The following is a 6,658-nucleotide window of genomic DNA, read 5'->3' as shown; positions in this document are numbered from 1 at the left end:
CCTTTCTTTTGATTCATCCCATTGTTCACAGGATTCCTTTCAGAAGTGTACATGAATTGGTTATTTGCAACCATTTCAATGAGTTCTTGAGCTTCTGCAGGTGTCTTCTTCAGATGAAGAGATCCTCCAGCAGAGCTGTCTAATGACATCATGGACAGTTCAGATAGACCATCATAGAAGATACCTATGATCCTCCATTCAGAAAGCATGTCAGAAGGACACTTTCTGATCAATTGTTTGTATCTTTCCCAAGCTTCATAGAGGGATTCACCTTCCTTCTGTCTGAAGGTTTGGACTTCCACTCTAAACTTACTCAATTTTTAAGGTGGAAAGAACTTTGCCAAGAAGGCATTGACTAGCTTTTCCCAAGAGTTCAGGCTTTCTTTAGGTTGTGAGTCCAACCATATCCTAGCTCTGTCTCTTATAGCAAAAGGGAATAGCATAAGTCTGTAGACCTCAAGGTCAACCCCATTGGTCTTAACAGTGTCACAGATTTGCAAGAATTCAGCTAAAAACTGATGAGGATCTTCTAATAGAAGTCCATGAAACTTGCAATTCTGTTGCATTAGAGAAACTAATTGAGGCTTAAGCTCAAAGTTGTTTGCTCCAATGGCAGGGATAGAGATGCTTCTCCCATAGAAGATGGGAGTAGGTGCACGAAATTGTGATCATCAATGGCGCTATCAGCATGGTACACTCAATTGCAATCTCAACTCTTTATCACAACTTCGCACAACTAACCAGCAAGTGCACTGGGTCGTCCAAGTAATAAACCTTACGCGACTAAGGGTCGATCCCACGGAGATTGTTGGTATGAAGCAAGCTATGGTCATCTTGTAAATCTCAGTCAGGCGGATTCAAATGGTTATGGAGGATTAATAATTAAAAGATGAATAAAACATAAAATAAAGATAGAGATACTTATGCAATTCATTTGTGAGAATTTCAGATAAGCGTATGGAGATGCTTTGTTCCTTTCGTCTCTCTGCTTTCTTACTGTCTTCATCCAATCCTTCTTACTCCTTTCCATGGCAAGCTGTATGTTGGGTATCACCGTTGTCAATGGCTACAGTCCCGTCCTCTCAGTGAAAATGTTCAACGTGCTCTGTCACAGCACGGCTAATCATCTATCGATTCTCAATCAGGTTGGAATAGAATCCAGTGATTCTTTTGTGTCTGTCACTAACGCCCAGCCTTCAGGAGTTTGAAGCTCGTCAATTGCATTAATACTCGAGGTACAGCAGAGCTCCACACCTTAATCTATGGTGTGTAGAAACTCCACCGTTGAAAATACATAAGAACAAGGTCTAGGCATGGCCGAATGGCCAGCCTCCCATAATCTAAGAACTAGACGTCCAAAGATGATCCTAAGATCTAAAGTGATCAAAAGATTCCAGGATGTCTAATACAATAGCAAAAGGTCCTATTTGTAGAGAACTAGTAGCTTAGGGTTTACAAAGATGAGTAAATGACATAAAAATCCACTTTCAGGCCCACTTGGTGTGTGCTTGGGCTGAGCATTGAAGCTTTCATGTGTAGAGACTTTTCTTGGAGTTAAACGCCAGCTTTTGTGCCAGTTTGGGCGTTTAACTCCCATTCTTGTGCTAGTTCCGGCGTTAAACGCCAGAATTCTTGAGCTGATTTGAAACGCCGGTTTGGGCCATCAAATCTCGGGAAAAGCATAGACTATTATACATTGCTGGAAAGCCCAAGATGTCTACTTTCCAACGCAATTAAGAACGCGCCAATTGGGCTTCTGTAGCTCCAAAAAATTTACTTCGAGTGCAGGGAGGTCAGAATCCAACAACATCTGTAGTCCCTTTCAGCCTCTGAATCAGATTTTTGCTCAGGTCCCTCAATTTCAGCCAGAAAATACCTGAAATCACAGAAAAATACACAAACTCATAGTAAAGTCCAGAAAAGTGAATTTTAACTAAAAACTAATAAAAATATAATAAAAACTAACTAAAACATACTAAAAACATACTAAAAATAATGCCAAAAAGCGTATAAATTATCCGCTCATCAGTGGCCAAAACATGAAATTCAAAAGATTTAGAGCACTTTGAAGGCAATGTCAAATATACTAGGTATGTACAAATATCAAGCATGTGCGAGTCAAACCAAGCACCAAAATATAACCTCAACAAAGAATTCCAACAATGAACATTAATAACATCAAGAAACAACAAATCAAATCAATAATCCGACACTTATCACCAAAAACAAAAAATCACATAGAAAATTACACTAACTAACTAAGTAACTAACTAATTAGCTAACTAACTAACTAAAGGGGATGATGGTGGATGGTGAATGGTGGTTGAATGAGGGAAAGAAAAGAAGAGAAGAGAAAAGAAGAAAAGAAATGGATAAAAGAGAAGTTAAGAAGTGTTTGTGAACAGGGGTGCCCATACGTGTGGGTTGGGAGAATGGAATGCAACGCGTCACATCTGGAAGGCGTACTCGAAACTGGGGAAAATAGAAGGTGACGCGCACGTGTGGGAAGAATTTGCGCTGGACGCACAGTTTCCACACCCTTATCGCACAACTCTCTGTCTGGACCATGCGATGGCACAGTTCATGCATGATCTTAGCACGCTCAAAATCTTGTGGTCACGTGTATGCGTGGGTCATGCGTACGCGTGACGGGGTGCTCTGTTTTTCAAAATTTTTCAAGTTCTAGCACCAAACCAAGCATTCCAAACATCCAAATAGTCATCTAAACACCACCACACCTTATTCAAGACACTAGACTACCAAATAAACTCAACAAACCAAACTAAATATGAAATTAAACTTATTTACCAATATATATAGATGAGAAAAGTGAAAAGATGTTATCACGGTGGGGTGTCTCCCACCTAGCACTTTTAGTTAAATTCCTAAAGATGGACATTTGGGAAGCCTCTTGTCATGGTGGCCTGTGCTTGTATTCATCCTTGAACTCCCACCAATACTTGGACTTCCAATAAGCTCCAACATTCCAAATCAATTGCTTCAAGCCTTCATGGAGTTCTACACAAGCTATGAGCTCCCAAAATTGGTCCACATGATGTATACCGAGATCCCAAATCTTGTTTCTACACCAGTCTTCAAGTTGATCATCATTATTTCACTCAGGTGGCAAGTTCTTAGAACTCTCTTTTAGGCACCAAACTATCCTCCTAGACCCATTCAATTTAGCATGACTCCAACCTTTGCAATTTAACTTTGACCTCTCAACGACAATGAACCTTGAATGGCATTTTCAACCACTAGCCATCTCTCTTTTGCTCTTAAATTCATAAAGAGCTTTAAGTTATCCATCCGTCTCAAGCAAACCATATTCAAGCGGGAAAGTAAAGCTTAAGCATAAGAATTTTACCCACTTGAATATTGTATTGGATGGTGATTTAGGGATGGTTATTTCCAATGGTCTTGCAAGCTCCACTCCTTTGTGCTCTTCTTGATTTACCTCCACCTCTTGGCAAGTTTCTTCAAATTCAACCTCTTTCTCATTATTTACCAAAGGTTTTGAAGGTTGTGCACCTTCTTCTTTGACCTTTATTTTAAGTCCAATGGGAGAGGATTCAATTGTAGATAAAAACTCATTAATGATTGAATCCATTTCTTGATCAACTTCTCCAAATTCTTCAACTATGATATGCTTTGGAGGTTGTACACTAGCCTCCTCAACATCAATATCAAACTTCTTGGAGTAATGCTCTATAACTCTAGATTCCCATGGAGGTTCAGCATCTCCTAATTCTTCAACCACTTCTTCCTCTTCAACAATTATGGCTTCCTTCACTTGTTCCAATACAAAATTCCACTCCTTATTCTCCACCGGAGTTTTTAGTCTCTCTTTCATACTCCACTCTTCATTTGATTTTCCACATGTGATCATGGGAGTAATTTGATTGCTTAAGCATTGGGAGGCTAAGTTGTTTACTACCTCGGTCAAGGTAGCCATGATAAATTCCCTGCTCACGCATACGCATTTTCCAATTGTTGTTGTCTTCCTGACGCCAAGCGCTGGCGTTTAGTGACCCTCGAGGTAGTGAGCTTGGGTACGAGTTACAAAGCACCTCAAACAGAATCAATTGGTGAAGTCTTGGGTCTCCTGGTGCTGAACGCCAAGTAGCAGCGTTTAGCACCGCCTTCACAACTTTCTTGCACACGTTACGAGGCACCTAGCACTAAATGCCTAGGTCTATGTTCAGCGCCAGCTTCACAAAATGGCTGCACACATTACAAAGCGTCTAGGCACTAAACGCTAGATGCAGCGTTTAGCACCAGCTCAACAGATTTAGAATTTTTCTCTTTTCTTATACGTGAACTTTCTCAAACTGATCCAAACTCACCTGAAATGATCAAAAACCATATAGCAACTCAAAGTAGCATCCAAATAGGCCTCAAACACTAAAATCTCAACAAAATTCAATAAATACATATCTAAAATAATTAGAAAATAAAGAGAAGATGCTCATGCATCACAAAACCAAACCTGAGTTGTTGCTTGTCCTCAAGCAACTAAAATCCATATAAAACTGAGAAGTGAAATTGCCCAAGAATTGAGTTTTCACTTATGCTCCTGTCCATTCACTGATTTGGGTTGATGATATTGTGATCTTGAATAGTTTCGGCATCTCACTATCCTTTAAAGCTCAAAAATGTCAATGTCCTTCAGAACTAGAACTCAGATAATATTATGAAGTCTCTTCCTTTTTAACCATTTGATTAACCCTTGAACACAGCTTTTTCTTATCTTTTCTTTCGTACTTTGTACCTTGAGCCTAACCATGACTTCTAAATGTCTTGTATTAAGTTGTACTTGACACAAAAACACCACAAGCACTTAAGTAGAGAACTCTTTGAATTCTTATTTTTCTTTTTATTTTTTCCAGTCAGTGGTGTTCAGAGCCTTTGGTATACTCTTTATTTGCACTTGGTCTCAACTCTTAGTGCTCTGTCTCAAGAATTCCTTGACACATTCACACCACCAGCATATGGCTAGAAAAATAACTCTTGGAGCTTTTAATCACATTTGACTTTCCTAGCCATTGATGCTTAGAGACCTAGACCTTGCTTTTTAGTTTATTTTTCTTTTTACTGTCTATTTTGCTCTAAGGATTAAATTCTTGTTTAATTAAGAGAATCCACAATACTTCTCTAAATAACTGTACCTCAAGAATCAACACTCTTTACTTCAATATCAATTATGCACTATTCTTTTCATCCCTTCAAAGCCACACATAATACTACATCATCAAAATATTTAACTCAATTTCTCATGCAATTACATCACTTTTCTTTTCTTTTTTTTTCGAGCTCAGTGAGTGAGCATACATGAGACATCTTCAAAAGCAGAAATTTAAAGATAACTAAAACTACTAAATGTAGATAAAACTACTGACTCTAAACAGGATCATGCAAAAGACATTATAAAGCACTAGAAAATAGAAGATAAATAATATTATAACAGAAATAGAAAAATAACATAAAAGGAACTAAACCACCTCAGTCGTCATGGTGGCTGCTGCCTCCCAAAAATCCTTTTAAAGCTCCAAAATCACGCCTTAGTTGCTCCATCTCCCGCCTCTAGCTCTGCTGCTCCTCTAAAAGCTGCTGAAGGATGGTACAATGGACCTTATGGTCTATCCTCAGCTAATCGACGGATTATGCTAGATGTCCAATGATGATGTCAACTGATGAGGAGGGAAATAATGTCCCTGAGGTGTCTCAGACTGCTCCTATTGAGGAGGAGAAACTGGTTCTTGAGGCGGCGCTTGGACATACTCTTTAGCATACTCTGTACCCGTCCTAGTGATCGGCCTCTCGATGTCAATGAGGGTGTCACGATCAATGCGTACTCGAGCGGCATCAAATAGACAAAAAATGAGGTGGGGAAAGGCCAACATGGCAGAAGTGGATGCCTTCGCGGCAATGCTGTACAACTCCTAAGGAACCACGCGATGTACCTCTACCTCATTATCAAGCATGATGCAGTAAATCATCACTGCTCGGTCAATGGTAACCTTGGACCGGTTACTCGTAGGAATGATGGAGCGCTGAATAAACTCCAACCATCCCCTAGCAGTTGGTGGCGCGAAATTGTGAACAATACTTTTTCACAACTCTCATAATCCCCAGTCATGAGCCCCAAAAACTTGGTAGCTCAATACCATGGCATTACACAACTTCGCACAACTAACCAGCAAGTGCACTGGGTCGTCCAAGTAATAAACCTTACGCGAGTAAGGGTCGATCCCACGGAGATTATTAGTATTGAAGCAAGCTATGGTCATCTTGTAAATCTTAGTCAGGCAAACTCAAATGGTAATGGTGATGAACGAAAATAACAAAAAGGTAAAGATAGAGATACTTATGTAATTCATTGGTAGGAACTTCAGATAAGCGCATGAAGATGCCTTCCTTTCCGTCTCTCTGCTTTCCTACTGTCTTCATCCAATCCTTCTTATTCCTTTCCATGGCAAGCTTGTGTAGGGTTTCACCGTTGTCAATGGCTACCTCCCATCCTCTCAGTGAAAACGATTGCATATGCTCTGTCAAAGCACGCGGAATTCAGCTGTCGGTTCTCGGTCAGGCCGGAATAGAATCCATCGATTCTTTTGCGTCTGTCACTAACGCCCCGCCTGCTAGGAGTTTGAAGCAC

At 40.0% G+C, this 6,658-nt stretch overlaps 1 non-coding gene across 1 annotated transcript; it reads left to right on the top strand.

Annotated features, from left to right (window-relative positions):
* The first annotated feature begins 207 nt into the window (after positions 1-207).
* On the top strand, positions 208-311 carry LOC127742253 (small nucleolar RNA R71). The gene has a single exon (XR_008003441.1). It is a non-coding gene; the product is annotated as a small nucleolar RNA R71 (small nucleolar RNA).
* The last annotated feature ends 6,347 nt before the right edge of the window (positions 312-6,658 follow it).

The sequence above is a fragment of the Arachis duranensis genome, chromosome 9 (genome assembly GCF_000817695.3).
Source record: "Arachis duranensis cultivar V14167 chromosome 9, aradu.V14167.gnm2.J7QH, whole genome shotgun sequence".
NCBI lineage: Eukaryota > Viridiplantae > Streptophyta > Magnoliopsida > Fabales > Fabaceae > Arachis > Arachis duranensis.
Note: the sequence above shows the minus strand (reverse complement) of the source record. Positions and strands in the feature narration are given on the sequence as shown.